A 24,419-nucleotide genomic window follows, 5' to 3' on the forward strand; every position below is an offset into this window, starting at 1 on the left:
CCTCCATCCTGGGGCTGTGCCCTCTTGTCCTAGACTCTCCACCACCATGGGAAACATCTATTCCATATCTACTCTGTCTTGATCTTCCAACGTTCGAAAAGTTTCAATGAGATCCCCCCTCATCCTTCTGAATTCCAGCAAATACAGACCCAGGGCTATCAGGCTTTCCTCATATGATAACCCTTTCATTCCTGGAATCATCCGTGTGAACCGCCTCTGGACCCTCTCCAATGCTAGCACACCTTTTCCAAGATGAGGGGCCCAAAACTACAGACCAAGACTATACTAGGCAGCTTTGGAGCTAAATGGAGATTGCTCAAAAACTTAAGTCTACATGGTTCATTACAACTAACAGGGGTGCTTTCTTCAGCATTTAGCTGATGAGATTCTCATTCAATATGTGCCTGCTGTGACACAGCCAGCAGCACTCCATTACTGGAGGCATCAAAATCAGGTTTAAAATCACTGGCATATATCGTAAAATATGTTGTTTTGCAGCAGCAACACACAAACTATTTACAATATATTAAAAAAAATTGAAGAATTACTGCAAAAAAGAGAGCAAAGGAAAAATAGTGAGGTAGTGTACATTGATTCATTGTCCATTCAAAACTCTGAAGGCAAAGAAGTGTTGAGTGTGCCTTCAGACTCCTGCACCTCCTCTTAATGGTAGCAATGAGAAGAGGGCATGTCCTGGGGTGATGGGGGTCTATAAAGATGAATGCAGCCTTTTTGAGGCATTGCTTTTTGAAGATGCCCTCGACGCGGGAAAGGCTAACACCACGGATGGAGCTGTCTGAGTTTGCAACTTTCTAAAGCTTTTTCCAATCCTGTGCAGTCCCCCACCCCCCATAACAGACAGTGATGCAACCAGTTAGAATGCTCTCCATGGTATATCTGTAGAAATTTGCAAGTCTGTGATGATATACCAAGTTAACGCAGACTCCTAGTGAAATATAACCACTGCCGTTCCTGCTTTATAATTGCATCAACTTGTTGGGCCCAGAATAGACTTTCAGAGACATTGAGACCCCAGAACTTCAAGCTGCTCACCCTTTCCACTGCTGAACCCTCACTGAGGATTGGTGTGTGTTCCCTCAACTTTGCCTTCCTGAAGTCCACAATCAATTCCTTGGTCTTACTGACATAGAGTGCAAGGTTGTTGTTTCAACACCTCTCAACCAGGTGATCTACCTCACTGCTGCACACCTCCTCATCACCATCTTAAATTCTGGCAACAATAGTTGTCATTGGCACATTTATAGATGGTGATTGAGCTGTGCAGCAAATCTAGAGTCCAGACCACTACAGTACAGAAACATGCTCTTCGGCTCATCAAGTCTATCGATCCACACCTGGACCATAGTCGCCCTTATCACTCCCATCGATGTACCTATCGAAACTTCTCTTAAATGTTACAATCAAAACCTCATCCACTCCCTCTGCTGGGCAGCTCATTCTACACTCACACCACCCTCTGAATAAGGCTCCCACACAGGTTCCCCTTAAATATTCCACCTTCCATCCCCTCAAATATTTCACCTTTCATTCTTAACCTATGACCTGTAGTTCTAGTCTCACCCAATCTAAGTGGAAAAAGCCTGTTTGCATTTACCCTATTTATACCCTTCAATTTTGTCTACCTTTGCCAAATCTTCACTCATTCTTCTACACTCCAAAGATTAAGGTCAGAACTTTTCCCTACAACAAGTCCTGGAAACATCCTTGAAATTTTCTTTTCCAATCTTATTGATGTCGCTCCTGTAGGCAGGTGCCAAAACTGCACACAACTCTCCAAATATGGCCTCACCTACATCTTATACAATTTCGACAAAACATCCCAACTCCTGTACTCAACGTTCTAATTTATTTATTCAGCGATACAGGTCGGAGTGGGTCAATCTGGTCCTTCAAGCAACTCACAATAACCCTGATTAACCCTAACCTAATCACAGTACAATTACAATGACCTATTAACCTACCCAGTAGGTCTTTGGAATGGGAGGAAAGCAGAGCACCTGGAGAAAACCCATGCATTCCACAGGGAGGATGTACAGAAACTCCTTACAGATGGCGCAGTAATTGAACTCTGGACTGTGATAGCCCGTGCTGTAACAGTGTCACACTAACTGCTACGCTACTGAGGTGCCAAACTGCCAAATCTCTAACTGTGACACTGCTTTCATGGAATTATGAATCTATATTCCTAGATCCCTGTTCTATGGCACTCTACAGTGCCCATCCTGTTCTACGGCATTCCACAGTACAACTCCTACCCTGGTCTGTCCTCCCAAAGTGCAACTCCTCAGACTTGTCTGCATTAAACTCCATCTGCCACTTTCCAGCCTATTTTTCCAGCTGGTCCAGAACCCCCTGCAAGCTTTGTTAGTCTTTCCTCATCTTCATTTTGGTGCCTCCAAATTAGTTGCTGCAGCTTTAGGGAGGTCATCAAGACATTACAATCATTAAGATGATAGTTTGATATTCAGAGTTGTGGAATGTGAATATAAAAGGTACTAATTTAAAGGAAGAACACTCCAATTAGCGGAGCACTGTTACAGCACTAGTGACCCAATTTCAATTCCCACTGTTGTCCGTAAAGAACTTGCACTTTCTCCTCATGACTATGTGCATTTTCTTCTGGGTGCTCTGGTTTCCTCACATATTCCAAAGACAGAAGTGTTAGTAGGTTCAATCACAAACAAGAGAAAATCTGCAGATGCTGGAATTCCAAGCAACACACACAAAACGTTGGAGGAACTCAGCAGGCCAGGTAGCATCTAGAAAACAAGTTCAGTCAATGTTTCAGTCCTGCCAAATGGTTTTGGCCCAAAACGTCAACTGTACTTTTTTCCTAGATGCTGCCTGGCCTGCTGCGTTCCTCCAGCATTTTGTGTGTGTTGCTAGGTTAATTAGTCACATGGGTGTAATTGGTTTGCTGGGTTAGAAGGTCCTGTTACCATGATGTATTGCCAAGTATACAGTTTGAAATTTATAGTACAGCACTGTATGCAAACAATACTGTCTACTCCAAGATACGATTTGCAAACTAACTGATTAGCCTGTTCTTGTATACATCAGCCAAATGTAAAACAATGCAGTGTATTAATCTACATCAAAGCAGGCATCAAAAAGCTCAAAGTTCAAAGTAAAATTTATTAGAATATATACATGTCACTACATATGACCCTGAGATTCTTTTTTCTGCAGGCATATTTAGCAAATCTATAGAACAGTCACTGTAAACCTAACGTCAGGAACTGTTATCTGTAAACAAACTGTGCAGATGCAGATATAAATAAACAGTAATAAATAACAAGCATGAAATAACAATATAACAGTCCTTAAATGAGTGTAGCTATCCCCTTTTGTTCAAGAGCCTAATCTATTTTGCATCATTGTGACTGAGATCAAGGAAACTTCTGAACTAGTTTAATGTTGCCACTCATAGACATATTTGCTATTTCAATAATTGGGATATTTGTGTACTCAAAGTTGTCCTTCACAAAACTAACTTCTGGCGCCTGGGCTCTGTGGTCAGAAGCTTTTAGACCATCATTGCAATTTTTTTTGTTCCAAAGATGTTTGAACATTCAGAGGTACCCGTCAGTTACAGTGTGCTCACATTGTAAATACGTACTTCAAGAGAATTATTTTTCAGACACAAAACATTGAAATAAACAATGTCTTTGTACTGTTGAAATTGTCTTGAATAGCCTGCTGTTACCTCTGTTCATGCCATGATGTGTCCAAGTCACAACAATAATTTCATCCACTTTGAGTTCATTGAGGACCAAAAGGCTTTTCAGTACTGGGGTTGGCAGATTCTGCGACCTTCCCATGAGGGTAGGCAGACACTCACTGCACTGATGCACAGCAGGGCCCCTGATCATTTCTCCGTGATCCACTTCCTCAACATTCTGTGGGTGTGGATCATGAGGATTCCCTAATGGCTAATATCATGTTTCCTGGAAGCAGGCGTGACACCTCATCCGAAGGCTCTGCCAGATAATTCCACATAAGGCACTGTGAGAGATAGATTCTGGGGAATAAGGTCTACGCTCTGGTTCCAGAAGACCTTAAGATATAGGAGCAGAATTAGTCTATTTGGTCCATCATGTCTGCTCCACCATTTCATCAGGCTGATCCAATTTTCCTCAGCCCAACTCTCCTGCCTTATCCCCATATCCCGTCATGCTCTGACTAATTAAGAACCTATCAAGCTGAGCCTGAAATATATTTGGCCCCCCACAGCCATCTGTGTCAATGAATTCCACAGATTCACCACTCTCTGCCTAAAGAAATTCTTCCTCATCTCTATTTTAAAATGACTTCCCTCTATTCTGAGGTTGTGTCTTCTGGTCTTAGACTCTCCCACCATAGGAAACATCCTGTCCACATCCATTATAAAATGTCTTTCACAATTCAATAGGTTTCAATGAGGTCACCCCTCATTCTTCTGAATTCCAGTGAGTACAGGCCCAGAGCCATCAAACACTCTTCATATGACAAGCCATCCAATTCTGGAATCAGTTTCGTGAACTTCTTTGCACCCTCTCCAATTTCAACATATGCTTCCTCAGTTAAGGGGCCAAAACTACTCACAATAAGTCATCACAGGTGCTTCATAAAGTCTCAACATTACATTCTTGCTTTTTTATTCTAGTCCCCTTAGAATGAATGTGAACATAGCAATTGCCTTCCTCACTGCAGACTCAATCTGGAAATTAACCTTTAGGGAATCCTGGACAGGGACTCCCAAGTACGTTTGTGCCCCAGTTATTTTTGTATTTCCTCTCCATTTAGAAAATAGTCAACCCTTTCATTTTCGCTACCAGAGTGCATGACCGTACACTTCCCGACACTGAGTTCCATCTGTCCATTCTCCTGATCTGTCCAAGTCCTTCTGTAGTCCCTACTTCCTCAAAACTACCTGCCCTTCCACCTATCTCCATATCAAATCAGTTCCATCATCCAAATCATTGATATAACGTAAAAGGAAATGGTCCCACAGAGTCCTGTGAAACAGCACTATTTAACCAGCAAAGGTTCCCTTTATTCCCACTCTTTCCCTCCTGTCAATCAGCCACTTCTTTATCCATGCTAGAAGCTTTCCTGTAATACCATGGACTCATATCTTGTTAAGCAGTCTCATGTATGGCTCCTTGTCAAAGGCCTTCTGGAAATCCAAATACACAACATCAACAGATTCTCCATCTATTCTGCTTGTTATTTCTTCAAAGAATTCCAACAGATTTGTCAGGCAAGATTTTCCCTTGAGGAAACCATACTGACTACAACCTACTTTATTCTTTCTTTTTTCTTTCTTTCTTTTTAAATCTTTTTATTGAGTAAGTATACAAAAAAGGTAAGCCATATAAACATTAATACAATGTTAAAGTATAATAAAATTCCAAAAGATATCAATACCAAAAAAAAATACTACAAACAATGTAATTTAAACATAAGAAACCAAGATAACATAATAGTATACTAAATTTTATATATATCAATGGAAAAAAAAAGAAAAAAAAAAACCCCCAAAAAAAACCCACCGTGCAGCTAACTAAAAGCAAAGCAAAGCAATGGGCTAACTTGAAACCAAACAAAGTTAAACTTAAAATCACATCCTCAATCCCGACCTCCATTAAAAACAGTGAAAAAAAAACAAGAAGGGTAAATATTACATTAAATGAAAATATCGAATAAAAGGTCCCCAAATCTGTTCAAATTTAAATGAAGAATCATAAAAGTTACTTCTAATTTTCTCCAAATTCAAACATAAAATCATCTGAGAAAACCAAAAAAAGGTAGTTGGAGCATTAAGCTCTTTCCAATGTTGTAAAATACATCTTTTCGCCATTAAAGTAAGAAATGCAATCATTCTACGGGCTGAAGGGGAAAGATTACTAGAAATTTTAGGTAGTCCAAAGATAGCAGTAATAGGGTGAGGAGAGATATCTATATTTAATACCTTAGAAATAATATTGAAAATATCTCTCCAAAAAGTTTCCAAAGTAGGGCAAGACCAAAACATATGAGTTAAAGAGGCTATCTGCCCCGAACATCTATCACAGAAAGGATTAATATGCGAGTAAAAACGCGCTAACTTATCTTTGGACATATGTGCTCTATGAACCACTTTAAATTGAATTAGGGAATGTTTAGCACAAATAGAGGAAGTATTAACTAATTGTAAAATCTGCCCCCAATCATCCACAGAAATGGTAAGCCCCAATTCCTGTTCCCAATCTACCCTAATCTTATCAAATGGAGCTTTCCTAAGTTTCATAATAATATTATAAATCATAGCCGATGCACCTTTCTGACATGGATTAAGGTTAATTAACGAATCTAAAATATATGTAGGAGGAAGCATTGGAAAGGAAGAAAGTATAGTACTTAGGAAATTTCTAACTTGTAAATATCTAAAAAAATGTATTCTTGATAAGTTATATTTATTAGATAATTGTTCAAAAGACATAAGGGAACCATCTAAAAATAAATCCAAAAACCGTAAAATACCCTTAGTCTTCCAAGTTTGAAAAGCGCGATCCGTAAAAGAGGGAGGAAAAGATATGTTACCTAAAATAGGAATCGCTAACCCGAATTGATTAAGATCAAAAAATTTTCTGAATTGAAACCAAATGCGCAAAGCATATTTAACTATCGGGTTAGAGACCTGCTTAAGACGTTTCGAATCAAAAGGGAGAGAGGAGCCTAAAATAGAACCAAGTGTATAACCCTGAACAGATTGTAATTCCAATGCTACCCATTTAGGAATAGATAGTATATCCTGGTCAAGTAACCAAAATTTCATATGTCGAATATTAATAGCCCAATAATAGAATCTAAAGTTAGGTAATGCTAAACTTCCATCTCTCTTAGCTTTCTGTAAATGTATTTTACCCAGTCTCGGATTCTTATTCTGCCAAATAAATGAAGAAATTTTAGAGTCAACTTTATCAAAAAAAGATTTTGGAACGAAAATTGGTAATGCCTGAAACACATATAAAAATTTTGGCAAAAAAAACATCTTAACTGCATTAATACGACCAATCAAAGTTAAATATAAGGGAAACCATTTAGATGAAAGTTGAGTAATATGGTCTATTAATGGTAAAAAGTTAGTCTTAAATAAATCTTTGTATTTACAAGTAATTTTAATCCCAAGATATGAAAAGTAATTATTAATCAATTTAAATGGAAATTTATAATATAAGGGAAGATGTTTATTAATCGGAAAAAGTTCACTCTTACTAAGATTTAATTTATAACCTACTTTATTATGTGCCTCCAAGTACCGAGACCTCGTCCTTAATAATTCAACATCTTCCCAACCACTGAGGTCAGACTAACTGGCCTATAGTTTCCTTTCTTCTGCCTCTCCCTTCTTGAAGAGTGGAGTGACATTTGTAACTTTCCAGTCTTCTGGAAGCATTCCAGAATCTAGTGATTCTTGAAAGATCATTACTAATGTTTCCATAATCTCTTCAGCCACCTCTTTCAGAACCCCTGGGTTACACTATCTGGTTCAGGTAACTTACCAATCTTCAGACTTTTTAGTTTCCCAACAACCTTCTCCCTAGTTATGGTAACTTCACACAATTCACCTGGAACCTCCACAGTGAAGACTGATGCAAAATACTTATTCATTCATTCTACCATTTTGTTGCTTTCCCCATTGCTACCTCTCCATCATCGTTTTCCAGCAGTCTGAGATCCTCTCTCACCTCTTTTACACTTTATATACCTGAAGAAACTTCTGGCATCCTCGAATATCTTTGGCTAGCTTACTTTCATATTCTATCTTTTCCTTCTTAATTATTTTTTTAGTTGTCTTCTGTTGTCTCCCAGAGGAGGTTGGTTGTAGGGGATTCGCAGCCCATTCCTTAGTTAGGCCCTTCAGCATTTTGGGCATCGAGGGAGAGAGGAAGAGGAGAGCCATCCGCAGTACCACCGATGCAGCAGAGAGGGCCTCAAGATGGCTGTGGCTCAAAAGAGGGGAGCCATGGAGTCATAAGCAGCTAGCCATCTGGACACAAGCTGGGGTCTGATCAGTCCCAGCTGGGTCACCTGTAGGAGGTTGTATGATGTTGAAAGGCCAAAACCACCTGATGATTTCAGGAACATCACTGAAGATGTGTCCAGAAGCCTCAGTAGATGTATGTACACAGCTTTTGGTTTTTAAAAGCTTCTCAATCCTAACTTCCCACAAGTATTTGATTTATTACATGCCCTCTTTAGATTTCATGTTGCCTTTGACTTTACTTGCTAGCCATGGTTGTGTCATCTTGCCTTTAGAATACCTCCTCTTTTGGATGTTTATATCCTGTGCCTTCCAAATTGCTTCCTGAATTTCCAGCCCTTGCTGCACTGCCATCATCCCTGCCAGTGTCCTTTTCCAATCAATTCTGCCCAAATCCTCCCTCATGCCTCTAGATCCATTTACTCCACTGTAATACTGTTACATTTAACTTTAGCTTCTTAACTTTCAGGTTGAATTCAATCATGTTATCATCACTGGCCCCTAAGGGTTCTTTTACCTTAAGCTCTCTAATCAATCCTGGTTCATTGCACAAAACCCAACCCAGAATAGTTGATCTCCTAGTGGGCTCAACAATGAGCTGCTCTAAAAAGCCATCTTATAGGCATTCTAGAAATTCCCCCTTCCTGGAATCCAGCACCAACCTGATTTTCCCAATCTACCTGCATATTGAAATCTCCAATGACTATTGTAACAGTGCTATTTCGGCATGCATCTTCTATCCCGCCCCCCCCCCCATTGTAATTTGTAGGCCACATCCTTACTACTGTTTGGGGGTCTGTAGACAACTCCCATCAGGGTCTTTTTACCCTTGCAGTTCCTTAGTTCAATCCACAATGATTCAACACCATCCAACCCTATGTCACCTCTTTCTAATGATTTAATTTCATTTTTTACCAACAGGGCAATGCCATCATCTCTGCCTTCCTGCCTGTCCTTTTGATAAACTGTGTATCCTTGGACATTAAGCTCCCAACTATAATCTTCTTTCAGCCATGAATCATTGATACCTATAACATCATTCCTGCCAATCTGCAACTGTGCTGCAAGTTCCTCCACCTTATTCTGTATACTGTACACATTCAAATACAAAACCTTCAGTCCTGTATTCACCCTTTTCGATTTTGTCTGTCTTTTACATTGCAACTCATCCTGTTAACTGCAATATTGCATTTCAACAGCCTCTCCTCACTACATATTCCCTCTTTTTGTACACTAGCTCCCTTTTCTTCAGCACTATCTGCCTTTCCTAGAATACTTCTTGCATTGAAGTATACGCAGCTCACGACACTAGTCGCACCATGCACAACCTTTTGATTCCTAACTTTGTCTGAGGTCTTCCCAACATCTGCCTCCACTAACTGGTCTGGCACTCCAGTTCCCAACCCCTACAACTCTATTTTAATTCCATCGTGCAACATTAACAAACTTTCCTGCTAGGATATAATTTAGTCCCCATCCAGTTCAGGTGTAAACCATTTCTTCTGTACAGGTCCAACCTTTCCTGGAAGAGCCCAATGATCCAAAAATGTATGCCCTCCCTCCTACACCAACTCCTTAACTATGTATTAAACTGTATAATATTCTAGCTCTGGCCTCATTAGCACATGGCTTGAGTAGCAATCCTGAGATCACAACCCTGGAGGTCCTGCCCTTTAACTTGGCACCTAACTCCCTATGCAGAACCTTGTGACTCATCCTACCCATATCATTGGTACCTTGATGAACCACGACTTCTGGCTGCTCGCCTTCCTACTTAAGAATGCTGAGGACTCAATCTGAGATAACCCAGACTCTAGTACCCAGGAGGCAACCTGCCATATGGAAATTTCGTTCTTGCCCACAGAACCCCTGTCCATTCCCCTAATGAATTCCCCAGCATCACAGCGTGTCTCTTCTCCCCCCTTCCCTTCTGAGTCACAGAGACCGAACTACTGACCTTCCTCTGTTAGGTCAACTGCCCCCGACGGTATCCAAAGTGATAAACCTGTTGAGACGGGTAATCTGCACTAGCTGATTAACCCCTTTCCCCTTCCTGACTGTCAGACAGTTTGCTTGCCCTGTACCTTGGGTGTAACTACCTCTCGACATGTACTATCACCCCCTCAGCATCCTGAATGATCCAGAGTTCATCCAGTTCCAGCTCCAACTCCTTAATGCGGAATGTTAGAAGCTGCAGCTGGATGCACTTCTCGTAGCTATAGTCATCAGGGACACTGGAGGTCTCCCTTTCTACATTCCACAAGAGCAGCGTTCAAATATCCAGCCTGGCCTCTCTACTGTCCCAGCTGATCAGATATACAGAAGGGAAGGAAAAATATACTTGACCTAGAGCTTTTCTTTTTTTTGCCCTCTGACTGAAGCCTCTCTTCGCAGAAGCCTCAAGGTGCTGAAGTCTCAGGATCACCACTCTGACTGTCAACTGAGACAATGGCCACTACCCTTGCCCATCTTCCTTTAATTTGCTCTTGCCAATCAATCCCTGGCAGCAATTGGTTGCTGGTCAAAGTGCCCTCTCCTTCTCCATCTGTTGAACAGAGAAATGACTGCAACAATACAGGCACGAGAATCATAACAAAAATGCCATCCAGTTTTGGGATTGAGACTCCAATGCCTGCTCTGTCTGAGCATTCTCAACAGGTCTGAGAGTTATATCCTTTCTTTGGAATTGAGACCTTATTCTGACTCATTTCCTTCAGAGCCATCAACCAGAATATAGTTTATAGGCTTGAAGAGCTAAAGGACTGTAAGTTACATTGCAAAGACATCAAGAACAAATTCTGAGTGACCTTCGACCTGCCATTCCCCAAAGCTTGATCAACTTGTTATAGAATTTTCAAACTTTGTTGCCTATTTCATTTTCATTAGTTTATCTATTCACAGCTTTCAAATGAATATGTTTTTAATAACATTTATTTGGCCTCATTTATTTTTCTCCAGGTAATCTCTCCAAAACTATTGCAAATCCAAATACTGATAAATATCCTCTAAAAGGAGAAGGCTTACTTGCGGGATTCTCTTGAAAAATTGATTGGAACATTATTTTTCACTTTATATTCTTTACATTATGTTTGAACAGCTGGCATAATGTCATTCTTGGATTAGAGTAATAATGGGAAAGGCAGAGTTGATATGCCACTGTACCAGAGGATTCTGGGAGGAAAGGATGTCCCAGGCAGCAGGGTGAAAGAGTTCCATTTTGTGATGCACAGTCCCAGTTCTTACCTGTTGCTACAATTGTGTATACACAGCTGTCATACTGAGAGTATTCTTTAATGAATAGGTGCTAGCACTTTAAACAGAGAGGGGTAGTAACGGTTCTATTAATATATTTTTGATTGCTATTATATTTCGATTTAAAATGTCATTTGATGAAGCTAAAGACTTCCATTGTTTCCTAAATTCACAGGTCAAGCATATACTTTGAGTACATAAGTGCTGCGCATTGTAACTATTATTTCACTCTTAAAACAAGACAAGACTAATTGCCACGTAGTGCATACAGAGACAATTTTGTAAGATCATTTAAACTCTCAATGCAATTGGGATTTTCTATTAACCTTCAACTCACTGAATCTGTCCAACATCCTTTGATATTATAGCCAATAAACATAAGACCATAAGACATAGGAGCAGAATTAGGCCATTTGGCCCATCGAGTCTGCTCCACCATTCAATCATGGATGATCAATTTTTCCCCTGCTCTGCCCCACTCCCCAGTCTTCTCCCCGTAACATCTGATGCCGTGGTCAATCAAGAACCTATCAATTTCCACCTTAAATACACCTAATGACCTGGCCTCCACAGTTGCCTGTGGTAACAAATTCCACAAATTCATGACCCTGTGGTTAAAGAAATTTCTCCACATATCTGTTTTAAATGGACGTCCCTCTGACCTGAGGCTGTGCCCTCTTGCACTAGACTCTCCCACCATGCGAAGCATCCTTTCCACATCTACTGTCTAGGCCTTTCAACATTTAAAAGGTTTCAATGAGAACCCCCCCGCATCCTTCTAAATTCCAGCAAGTACAGACCCAGAGCCATCAAATGTCCCTCACACCCTTTCATTCCCAGAAGTATCCTTGTGAACCTCCTCTGAACCCTCTCCAATGCCAGCATATTTTTTCTTAGATAACGATCCCAAAACTGTTCACAATACTCAAGGTGAGGCCTCACCAGTGCCTCATAAAGCCTCAGCATCTCATCCCTGTTCTTGTATTCTAGACCTCTTGAAATGAATGCTAATTTGCCTTCCTCACCACCAACTCAACCTGCAAGTTATCTTTTGGGATGTTCTGCACAAGGACTTCTAAGTCCCTTTGCACCTCAGCTGTTTGGATTTTCTCCCCAATTAGAATGTAGTCTGCACATTTATTTCTACTACCAAAGTGCATGACCATGCATTTTCCAACATTGTATTTTATTTGCCATTTTCTTACCCATTCTCCTAATCCGTCTCAGCCTTTATGCAGCCTACCTGTTTCCTCAACACTACATACCCCTCCAACAATCTTCGTATCATCTGGAAACTTGGCAACAAAGCCATCTATTCTAGCATTTAAATCATTGATACAGAGCATAAAAAGAAGTTGTCCCAACACCAGCCCCTGCGGAATGCGAGTAGTCACTGGCAGCCAACCAGAAAAGGATCCTTTTATTCCCACTCGCTGCCTCCTTCCAATCAGCTTATGCTCTAGCCATGTTAGTAATTTTCCTGTAATACCACAGGCTCTTAACTTGGCAGAGAAGGGGAAAAATTGATCAGCTATGATTGAATGGTGGAGCAGACTTGATAGGCCAAATGGCCTAATTCTGCTCCTATGTCTTATGGTCTTATGTTTATTGGCTATAATATCAAAGGATGTTGGACAGGTTCAGTGAGGCACCTTGTCAAAGGCCTTCTGAAAGTCCAAATATACAACACCCACTGCATCCCCTTTATCCATCCTACTTGTAATCTCCTCAAAGAATTCTAACAGGTTCATCAGGCAAGATATTCTCTCAAGGAAACCATGCTGACTTCGTTCTAGCTTGTCCTGTCTCACCAAGTACTGAATAACCTCACCCTTAACAATTGACTCCAACATCTTCCCAAACATTTTGGTCAGGTTAACTAATCTATAATTTCCTTTCTGATACCTCCCTCCTTTCTTAAAGAGTGGAGTGACATTTACAATTTTCCAGTCCTCTGGCACCATGTCAGAGTCCAATGATTCTGATAGATCATTACTAATGCTTCCACAATCTCTAATGCTACCCCTTTCAGAACCCTAGGGTGCAGTTCATCTGGTCCAGGTGACTTCTTTACCCTTAGGTCCTTCAGCTTTTTGAGCATCTTCGACCTCGTAAGAAAACTGCACTTAATTCTCTTCCTTCACGTACTACAACATCTGGCACACCGCTAGTGTCTGCCACAGTGAAGGCTGATGCAAAATACTAACTTAGTTCATCAGCCATCTCCTTGTCCCTCTTTTGCCTATCACCTGTCCAGCTCTCGGCTCTATCCCTCCCCCTCCTGTCTTCTCCTATCATTTTGGATCTCCCCCTCCCCCTCCAACTTTCAAATCCCTTACTCACTCTTCCGTCAGGACTAACGCCTGAAACATCGACTGTACCTCTTCCTACAGATGCTGCTTGGCCTGCTGCGTTCACCAGCAACTTTGATGTATGTTGGTATTACAGGGCTTAGGTGGGAAGTAGTTAAAGAAACGCTGAATGGAGGATCAAACAGTTCACAGGCAGGGGAGGCGGGATCTTAAAGGCAGTACATATTTTACAATGGAATGCAAGGAGTCTTATTGTAAATGGTCAAGAGTTTAAGAAATATGTATCAGAACTTAAGGAAAAACCTCAAATTTTATGTATACAAGAAACATGGTTGAAACCACAATTAGGCTTTGTTTTACAAGGATATACAGCTATTAGGAAGGATAGAAGTAATGGCAATGGTGGAGTAGCAGCAATATTTATAACCAGTGGGATGAAGTATAATATAATCAACATAGGGCAGAAATATGAATCAATAATAATCAAAGTTTGGATAGGCAGAGAAAGCAGGGTAATAATAAATTATTATAATCCATGTAGTCGATTAAGCAAAGACACATTAAACACAGTGGGTGGTGGGATGAAAGGGAAAATAATATGGTGTGGGGATTTTAATGGACACAGTACACTATGGGGATGTAAAAATACTGATGAAAATGGATTAGTGATAGAAGAATTTATACATGACAAAAAAATTGGTATCTATAAATAATGGAGATGGTACGAGATATAATATATCCCAAAACACAGAATCTGCAATAGACTTAACATTTATAAGTGGAGAATTAGTAGGACTCAGTACTTGGAACGTATTAAAACAAACTACAGTAGGAAGTGATCACTATCTCTTACTCACAAGGATTCAGATTAAAATAGAACAAGGTAAAGGACCTAGAGTGTCAAGGTGGAAACTCAATAAGGCAGATTGGGAGATATTTCAAAAAAGAAGTGAAGTAAGAGGCATGAAGATTTCAGATGAAAATATATTGGATATAGCAGAAATGAATGATAAATTGATCACAGCAATTATAAATTCGGCAGAAGAAACAACTGTGAAAAGTAAAGGTAGAGGAAAGAGGAAAAGTGTTCCATGGTGGAACTGTGAATGTAGTAGAAGTATAAAAGTAAGAAATAAAACATTTAAAGTGTTAAGAAGACAACATTCGATAGAAACATTAATACAATATAAAAGAGCACAAGCAGAAGTTTGGAAAATAATCAGACAAGCAAAGCGAGCATTTTGGAGACAATATTGTAAAAAAATTGGTAGAGGAACTCAACTGTCTGAAATATGGGGCATGATAAGGAAAATGAATGGTATAAGAAGTAGTAAAGAGATTCCTGTGCTAAAAAATAAGGACAAAATGGCAAATAACAATGTAGAAAAAGCAGCAATATTGGCAAAAACTTTTGTTAACATACATAGCTCGGAGAATTTGACGGTCGAGGCTGGACAGCAAAGGGAGGAGAGGCTGAAGCAAATTTCAGGAATTACGGACAAAAGAGCCACATCAGAAGAAGTGCTGGATACACCAGTTAGCATAACAGAATTAGAAAGAGCCATGATGAATGCGTGGCCAACTTCTCCTGGGATGGATCGAGTATGGGGTGTAATGCTGAAGCACTTGTCAAGAAGTGCACTTCGAGTTCTACGGAGACTGTTTAATAACACATGGGAAATAGTTATTGTTCCAGTATTAAAACCTGGTAAAGATTCATCAGACCCAACAAACTATAGACCAATGGCATTAACTTCACAGCCAGGTAAACTTATGGAAGGAATAATAACTGATAGGCTTACATACTTTCTAGAAAAAAGAAGTCTTACTTCTCCCTACCAAAGTGGTTTTCGTAAAGGAGGAACTACAGTAGATTCAATACTTAGCTTGGAATCTGGAATCAGGAAGGCTCAAACAAATAAAGAGATGGTCCTGGCGGTTTTCTTCGACATAGAAAAGGCATATGATATGCTCTGGAAAGAGGGAGTGTTAATTAAATTGAAAGAGTTCGGGGTGGAAGGAAAATTATATAACTGGGTTCTAGACTTACTTTTTGATTGAACAATTCAAGTCAAGGTGGAAGCAGAGTACTCCAGGATGAATTTGGTTGAAAACGGAACACCACAAGGTAGCATCTGCAGTCCATTACTATTTACCATCATGATATATTTGCACAAGTTGAACATAGTGTAGGGAGATCCGTATATGCAGATGAGGGATAGGCTTTGTATAAGCTTTGTGGGTGAGGGGAGGAAATTTAATTTATATACAAAGAAAAATGCAAGATGCAGTAAATAAAGTGGAAGAGTGGGCAAATAAATGGGGTTTCAAGTTGTCTATAAGTAAGTCGCAAGCGATACGTTTCTCAGGAAATCACAAACCAGTTTCCGTGAAATTATATGAACATTACTACATTACTGGGTTTGCATCATGGGACATAACTACTCACATCCAGCTAAAGCTATATTAAAAGACTGCTGGGAACATAATAATTCAAATTATAATAGCTTTGGATGAATCGGGGATGCAGCAGTACAAAAATATGGTCTACACGAAATGGAATATAGCCCTACAGTTCCATTACCTGATGTTCCTCCATGGCTCTTTACAATACATAAAGTGGATATAAACCTGCAACAACTTTTGGGAAAGAAGTCTAACTGTGAAATCAAACTGATAGTACAAGAATATATAGACCTGCATTTTAGAAATGAACTTGTAATATTTACAGATGGATCAAAAGACCCTTGCTCTGGCCACACACGTATCGCAGTCTACATTCCTCATTGCAAAGCAAGCATTAAGAAAAGAACATCAAACCATTTATCAGTGTACACAACAGAATTCATGGCAATATTGAGTGCATTATCTTGGATAGAAGAAAATAATGTCAAAAAGGCTGTAATCTGTTCAGACAGTTTGTCTGCATTAACCTCTATCAAATCAAGAAAATCAGAAAGTAGACAGGATATTTTATTGGAGATTCTATGCAAGTTATATACGCTGACCAAAAATGGAGTAGAAGTAAGCTTTCTTTGGGTTCCTGCTCATTGTGGAGTGGAGGGTAATGAAAAGGTGGATAGTATAGTTAAACAATCGCTCAAATCGTCTATAATAGAGGTCTAGATCCCTCTTAGTAAAGCGGAAGTCAAGAGCATTATTAAAACACGTATTGAGGAGACATAGCAGAAGCATTGGGATGAGAGTAAAACAGGGAGACAACTGTACAAAACACAGAGGCAAGTCAGATACAAAAGAATATCAGGTGGACATAGAAAGATAGAAGTGATCATCAGTCATTTAAGAATTGGACACACAAGTCTTAATCACATAAAATAGGGAAACATCCAACTGGGTTGTGTGAATACTCTAACCAACCAGAAACAGTTGAACATTTATTGATTAAATGCAAGAAGTACCAAAGGTAAAGAGTGAAGATGATAGGAGTGCTTAAGGTAAACAAAAAAACTGCTGTGGGTGTGGAAGGCATTTTAAATGGTGTTTCAAGAGAAATAAAGACCTATATCATGAAGTATCTGAAAGACTCTGGTTTATTATATAGAATTTATGGAATGCAATTATTTTCATTCCTCCTGTTTATCAAACGATCCACACTCTAGTCTAATAGGTGGCGGTAATGCACCTTAAAGCTGGTTTGCCAACCGCCATGAAAGAAAAAGAAGAAGAAAAAGAAGAAGAAAAAGAAAAAGGAGGAGGAGGAGGAGGAGGAGGAGAAGATTGGAGTTGAAAGGGATAATAAATCAGCCATGATGGAATGGCAGAGCAGACTCGATGAGCTGAATACCCTAATTCCGTTCCTATGCCTTATGTATTGATAGAGATGCAGGCACAAAGGTGAAGGATATGGAGAAAGTGCTGGTAGGTGGATTTGTTACAAGGATCCACCCCACAGTAATAATGATCAGAGAGGCACGGAGAATTTGTAATTGCTAACATGTACCTTTGTGGTCTCAATAGAAGAGCACATGAATTTACACAACCAAGTACCTGTGTGCACACCTACTAAGTTTTCCTGACCCTCCACATACAGTCAAAGAATAGAAAAGGTAATACAACTGTATCTGGCCATGTGTTCCTCATGATCCTGCTCTGATCCCTATGCATCCATGGTGTACTCAACATCCACAATGGTGGGTCCCTGGAGACAGTTGTCACTATTTTACAATTGAATCCTCTACTTTTATATTTATTCCTTACCAGTTCAAATGTTGCATTTCAGTGTTATTGGCTATGGGTCATCTGACCTATAACACCTTTTTGGCTCTGGTCCAGGGATACAACCAGGATTGTTCTACGGCCTCTGCCCTCAGCCCCATGCCTTTTCAACTCTGGCTTGTTCAGAGAAATCAAACCAGGTCACTCAGAAAACAAGATTACTTCTGCTAACCAGCCAATTTATCTGAAAATGATCTAAGGTTTAGCAGGTCAATAGCCGAAACTGCTTGTGACCCCATTTAATTGCCTTGATTAGATTATGCCAGAGCAACAATCAGTTCTCAAACAGTTTACAAGATGAAGGTTACAGAGCAGCTTCATAAAATGGCAGCCTTCATCTTGTTCAAGCATATGGCAAGAACCAAGAAGATTGGCTTGTCTACTTCCACTGTCCTTGATTCATTCGAATTCACTGATTTGTAGACTATAGTTCTTTCTGGCCAACAAATTTAATGTGAATGAGCACTTGATGGTAGCAGAAATTAGTCAGTATGTATTGGCAGTAACATCTCCACAGTCATCATCAGCACAGGTGCACAACAAGGCTGTGTGCTTAGCCCCCTGCTTTACTCACTTCATACTTATGATTGTGCTGACAATACGACTTGCTGGGCAAATTAAAGGTAGAGACGAATTGGCATATAGGAGGGAGACTGAAAATCTGGTTGAGTGGTGCTTAGTATTAACATATCAGAGGATCTGTCCTAGGACCAGCATGCATGTCATCACAAAGTCCGCATGGCAGCACCCCTACTTTCTTAGAGGCTTGTGTAGATTCTACATGTCACCAGAAACTTTGACAAGCTTTTATGGATGCACAGTGGTTGTATCATGGTTGCTTTATAGCCTGATACGGAAACAGCAATGCCCAGGAAAAGAAAAGACTGCAAAAAGTGTTGGATACTGCCCAGTCCCTCACAAAGCCTTCCCCACCATTTAGCAGATTTGTAAGTTCTCAGTCCTATTCTTCATTTGTACATTTTTCTTTTGCATGTACACTGTTTATCAGTATTTGTTTATGTATAGTTTTTTATAAATTTTATTGCAGTTCATTATTTTCCTGCAAATACCAGCAAGAAAATGAATCTTTGGTAATATATGGTAACATTCAAGTGCTTTAATAATAAATTTATTTTGAACTTTGAATTCAGCTGAACTCTGTTGTTGATATTGGCACGATGTGATCTGGTTATCCATTATTAGGTACATCAGCTGCTCCAAGTTAATTTGTACATGGAAGTACTCGGGTTAATTTCTCCGAATTTAGAATTTATTTACTTTAAATCTCACATCCATCCCACAATGTGAGGGAGTAAAAATATTTGTTTTATGGCTCAGTTGCAATGTACAGACATGTAAATTTAAAAGTCTAATGGCTTGCAGAAAGAAGCTGTGCCTGAGCCTGTTGATTCTGGCTTTAATGCTGTGGTACCATTTGCCAGATGGAAGCAGCTGAAACAGTTTATGGTTGGGGTGACCAGTGTCCCAGATGATCTTCCAGCCCTTTTTCCTGCACCTGCTGCTATAAATGTCCTCAATGGAGGGAAGTTCACATCCACAGATGCACTGGGTTGTCTGTACCACTCTGCAGTGTCCAGCGATCAGGGTTGGTGCAGATCCCGTACCAGCTGGTGATACAGTCAGTCAGTATGCTCTCAATGATGCCTCTGTAGAAGGTCTTGAGGTTTTGGGGGCCTATGCCAAACTTCTTCAGTCACCTGACATGGAAGAGATGCTGTTGTGTGTGTATGTATGTTTTTTTGCCACACAACCGGTATGTACGGGCCAGGTGAGATCTTCGGTGATGTGTATACCAAAGAATTTGAACCTACTCATACTCTCAACTGCAGACCCATTGACACACTTCCACCCAAAATTATGGTGAACGTATTACAAACAGGTTAAATTGATTTTATATAGGTATAGGAGCTTGAAGACACAAACTCAACATCTCATGAACAGCTTCTTCCCTTCTGCTATCAGTGTTCTGCTGGGTCTATGAATCTGTGAACATGACCTCTTTTGAACTATTTATTGTAACATACTAAGTTGTTATGCCTGTACTGCTGACACAGATATCACAAATTATGTCAGCAACAATAAACCTGATACGAGTTTTCTTCTATGCAATTAATGTATGAAAAATATCAGCTAATGGATCTACCTTTTAGGTTTATCATCTGATTTGATTACCACAATAAACTAAAGAATTTCATTAAGAATTTTATTTAAAGCTGCCTCAGCAATATACCCACAGACCTGCTCACAATCATTCAGCAAATGTTACTTATTGATTTGTCCGGTCTCATGCCACTTGAACAGAAATTATTTTTCACAATGTGAGGCCAGTGGCACAATAGAAATAGAAATCAAAAGCTGAAGGAAGCAGAACCTTTGGGAGCCAGATGCTTACAACGATTTTACAACCAATTGCTGATCCAGCAAATTACCACAACAGAAAATGGAAGGAGGGAAAAAAACAAAATTGTGGAAATTTTAAATAAATGGAAAGTAGGTAAAAAAGAATGGACTAGCATTTAGAAAATGTTCATCATAATACCTGATATCTGAACATTTCGTGGCTAATTTTTTATTGCAATTTTTCTTACAATGGACAAAGTGTGACAATTTGCACTTCCAATCAGTTACAATTAGATAATCTAATTTAGGGACAATGGATGAGGGATGAGTGTTAGCCAGGACTCAGGATACAGTGCTCCTGCTCTGCTACAACAGTTCTGTGTTAGACAGAGCCTTCTCTGCTGTAGCATCTGAATGATATTGGGGAATCACTGATAAGGTATCTATATCCCTATGGTCCTCCCTGACATTTACCACTTACCCCCACCCCACAAACATCACTACTGCATTGCTGTACTTTACAAGCTGTGAAATTGCTGGGGATAGCCTATGATCCCGTCAAGCACCATATCAAACCAAGTTCTTTTTAAAAACACGCTACCCAGACCATAGTCTTTTGAAAGTTAAGGATAAATTAAATTGGGAAAAAGCTGTCAAAGTCCAATTCTATATTCATATCATGACAGTGGAAACGGGTAAGGCCAACCAACCGGGCTCTGGTGAAGCTGTATAGGCCAATCCCCTGTACAGTGGATTCCAGAAACAATGATGAACTCCAACCTACCATCAACTTCATAAAAGACTCATCAAGTGATGCAGTGCAGAGCAAGTCATCAGGATCCTGCACAGCCAACACTTTTGTCACCAAAGTCCAGATCTACTTTGGAATGTGCAAACCATGTACCAAGCAGGACAATCCATAATAACAGATAAGATGAAGAGGCACAAACTGTCCTGGTCCACTTTCAGGAAACTGGCTCAGAACAGAGGATAACAGACAGCAGGTCATCGATGGCCTATACTCCATTGGGAGTTTGGGACCCTAGTAGTAAGAATCCCATTTCTTCATCCATTCCACAGCCTGCTGTATCAGGGGAAGATTAGTTGGAAAAGTTTTCATTACCAGCTTTGAATAAATTCAACAATGTTGCACCAGTGGAATCTGTCCTCAGGGACTTGCACCAAAATACAATAAACGGGAGTTGCTGCATTCCTGGCTTTGCATTGTTGCTGCAAGTAGACTGCATTCCTGGTGTTGCACTGATGTTGCTACAAAGAGCACTGCATTCCTGGTGTTGAGCTTGATTATAATCAACTGAGTTGGTTTTCAGAGACAAAATGGAAGTTGTAGCCACTGTCTGGTTTCAAGCTTATCACAAGTTACCCAAAGGCAAATTGCTCAAGTGTTTGATTAACGCAGCAGAGTGCAATTCATTCTCAGGCAAACTCAGATTTGCAGTTTGCAAATAGATTTGCTTGTGTACCATCTGGCTTAAAGTGCAGTTAATTCTGGTACTAATTGTTTGGAGGAATGCCAGACCTGGAGTGTACAGTCAGGGCAAGACCAGAGTGACTTAGCAGTTTCACTATGTCTCTATTTCAAGCCCTTTTGCCTCTGAATCAGAATGTCAACCATCCAATTTAGTCCCATTCTAAAGCAGAACACCAGTACAACTTTTTATAAGCCCTCTCAAAGATGCCATTCAACAGATTAAATCTGTCATAATTCTAGATGGACTGACAATGGAATTTAAGAGGACAGGCAATCCACCAGCCATACACAGCCCCATTCCCCTACCTGTTACTGTGTCCAACTTACCTCTTTAAAAATGCCATGAAAATAAAATTACACTTAACCTATGGTTTGTATCAATGAAATGTTATCCAACTTGTTATATACACCTGTTAAGGTGCATTCTCCAGATACTTTTTTAGATAACCATAGCCTTCAGCCAGGAGCAGATGTCATCAGGTGGTTCCCAATCTTCAGAGTGTTTTGACCCTTAACCACGATACTCTCCAGTTGGTGGACCGGCAGTGGTGGCCAAATTACTGCCCATCTGCTCCTGGCTTCCAGCTTCCCTCCTCTCGCCTACTCCAAATCCAACAAGAGGCCCGTTCTGCCTCTTCCCCCATCCGATGAGCCGCCTGCTTTTTGCTGCATCTTAAAAAAACTGTTATAATTAATATGGTGCTGGAACACTGCAATATAAATATGTCATTCTAAAAGAGCCGGGACAACTGACCCACCATTTGATATTCCTCTGCTGAAGAGCAGAGGCCCAAAATACAAGTTTGGCCATTGGTGAACATGCAGAATAAGAGCAGTAGGCCACTCACCCCCACGACCCTAGTTTGCCATTCAGTAAGACCATGGCTGATCTATCCATGACCCCAATTCTGCAGTCCCACCCACTCCCAATAAACTCAACCCTTCACTTATCAACAAACCTCTCCCATTCTGATCCTTTTTTTAAATCTCTCCTTCCTTCACTTTGAGGAAGAGCAATTCAAAGACTCAATTGCTCTCAAAAAAAAATCACATCTTTTCCTTAAATGGCAATCTCCTATTTTGAAACACTAACCCTAGTTCTAGATCACCCCATGAGAATGAATGTTCTTTCTATGTCCATGATCTCTCAGCACCCCTGATAAACTTTCACTAGTTGTCATTGCAGTGTCATCATACATGCTGATGTCAGTTTAAGGGCATGGTCCCAATAAAAATTTCTGTTACTCAATCTCACAGGCAACACCTAACAAATGAATTTCCTTAAACACAAGAGGTTCTGCAGATGCTGGAAATCTTGAGCAACACAGATTTATTATTTTTTTCCAAAGCAACAATATTAATGGACAATTGCACATGGAGAATCTGAAATGATGTCACAAAATAACTGTACAAGCAACTAAGAATAATCAAGACAAGTCACCACTTGCATCAATCAACCTCAAAATGGATTTTTATTTTTAAAAGATCATGCTATTTCAAGGTTGGTCTTTCTATACGTGAACCCTAGATGCTCCCAATCTGATTGCAAGTCACTAACCCCCTGAAAGAAAAATGATGTTAGCAGGGAATCAGGACATGGGGAACAGGGGGGAAAGTTAGCATAGTGGTTAGTGCCAGTTTTCACCAATTGGGGAATCAGGGTTCAATTCCCACCACGACCTGTTAGAAATTTACAACTTCTCCCTGTGTCTGCTTGTGTTTCCCCCAGGTGCTCAGTCTTCCTTGCAGTCCAAAGGCAGAGTTGTGTGTTTACCATTTCAATAACATTTGATGAGTGGGAGTGGGAGGGGGTTTGATTCAGCATTCTTGTTCATTTAAATAATTCATTGCAGGTTAAATGTAAAAGTATGTTAATTGTTTAGGTCATCACACTACCAGGTGATAGGTGTACCCCTTGCTTACGGTAAAAGACGAAGTCAGACCCATATTCCCAGACTCCTGGGTCTCCTTTGAATTAATATATTGCTTTGAAGTTACAAAACACAACACAAGGTTACGGTTAGTGAGTTGGGGGCATGCTATGTTGTCATCGGAAGCGTGGTGATGCTAGCAGGTTGTGCCGCACAATCCTCACCGATTTAATTTGATGCAAACGACGCATTTCACTGCAAATGTTAACACTTTGATACAGATGTGCCAGATAAAGATGAAGCTAATAAATCTAAAAGTAAGCAAGGAGAAAATTCTGGATATGAAGCACGTGGTTCCATTCAGCTGGATACCCAAGAGTTAACGGCAAGCAGCCATGGATTCACAGTGTATGAAAAAATCCACTTTGGCTCCACAAGTCACATTAAACATTAAGCACCAGCTTACATGTACACTACAATACATCACTTTTACCAGATTCCACCACTCAGCTACACAGCAGGAGCAGTTTACAGTGGTCAAATAACCTACCAACCTGCATGTCTTTGGGATGTGGGCGACCCTCAGTCACAGAAAGAACATGCAAGCTCCACACAGAGCAGCAGAGCTGTGAGCTAGCAGCTCTCTCTACTAGTTGTACCATTGAGTCTCCTCTATCTGTATCAACCACCCGATAGCGAACAGGAACAAAATTGCTCCAACACCATCAATGATGAGGCAAGCACCGAGTTCGGGGTGCTTTTGCCACAAATCCCTACAATCAGTTAACCTGCCTAATTCAGAGCCATGCAGAGATACAGCACATTATAGTTTCTTCAGCCCAGTGAAACCACACAACCATCCTACC

Source organism: Mobula hypostoma, chromosome 6 (genome assembly GCF_963921235.1).
Source record: "Mobula hypostoma chromosome 6, sMobHyp1.1, whole genome shotgun sequence".
Taxonomy (NCBI): domain Eukaryota; kingdom Metazoa; phylum Chordata; class Chondrichthyes; order Myliobatiformes; family Myliobatidae; genus Mobula; species Mobula hypostoma.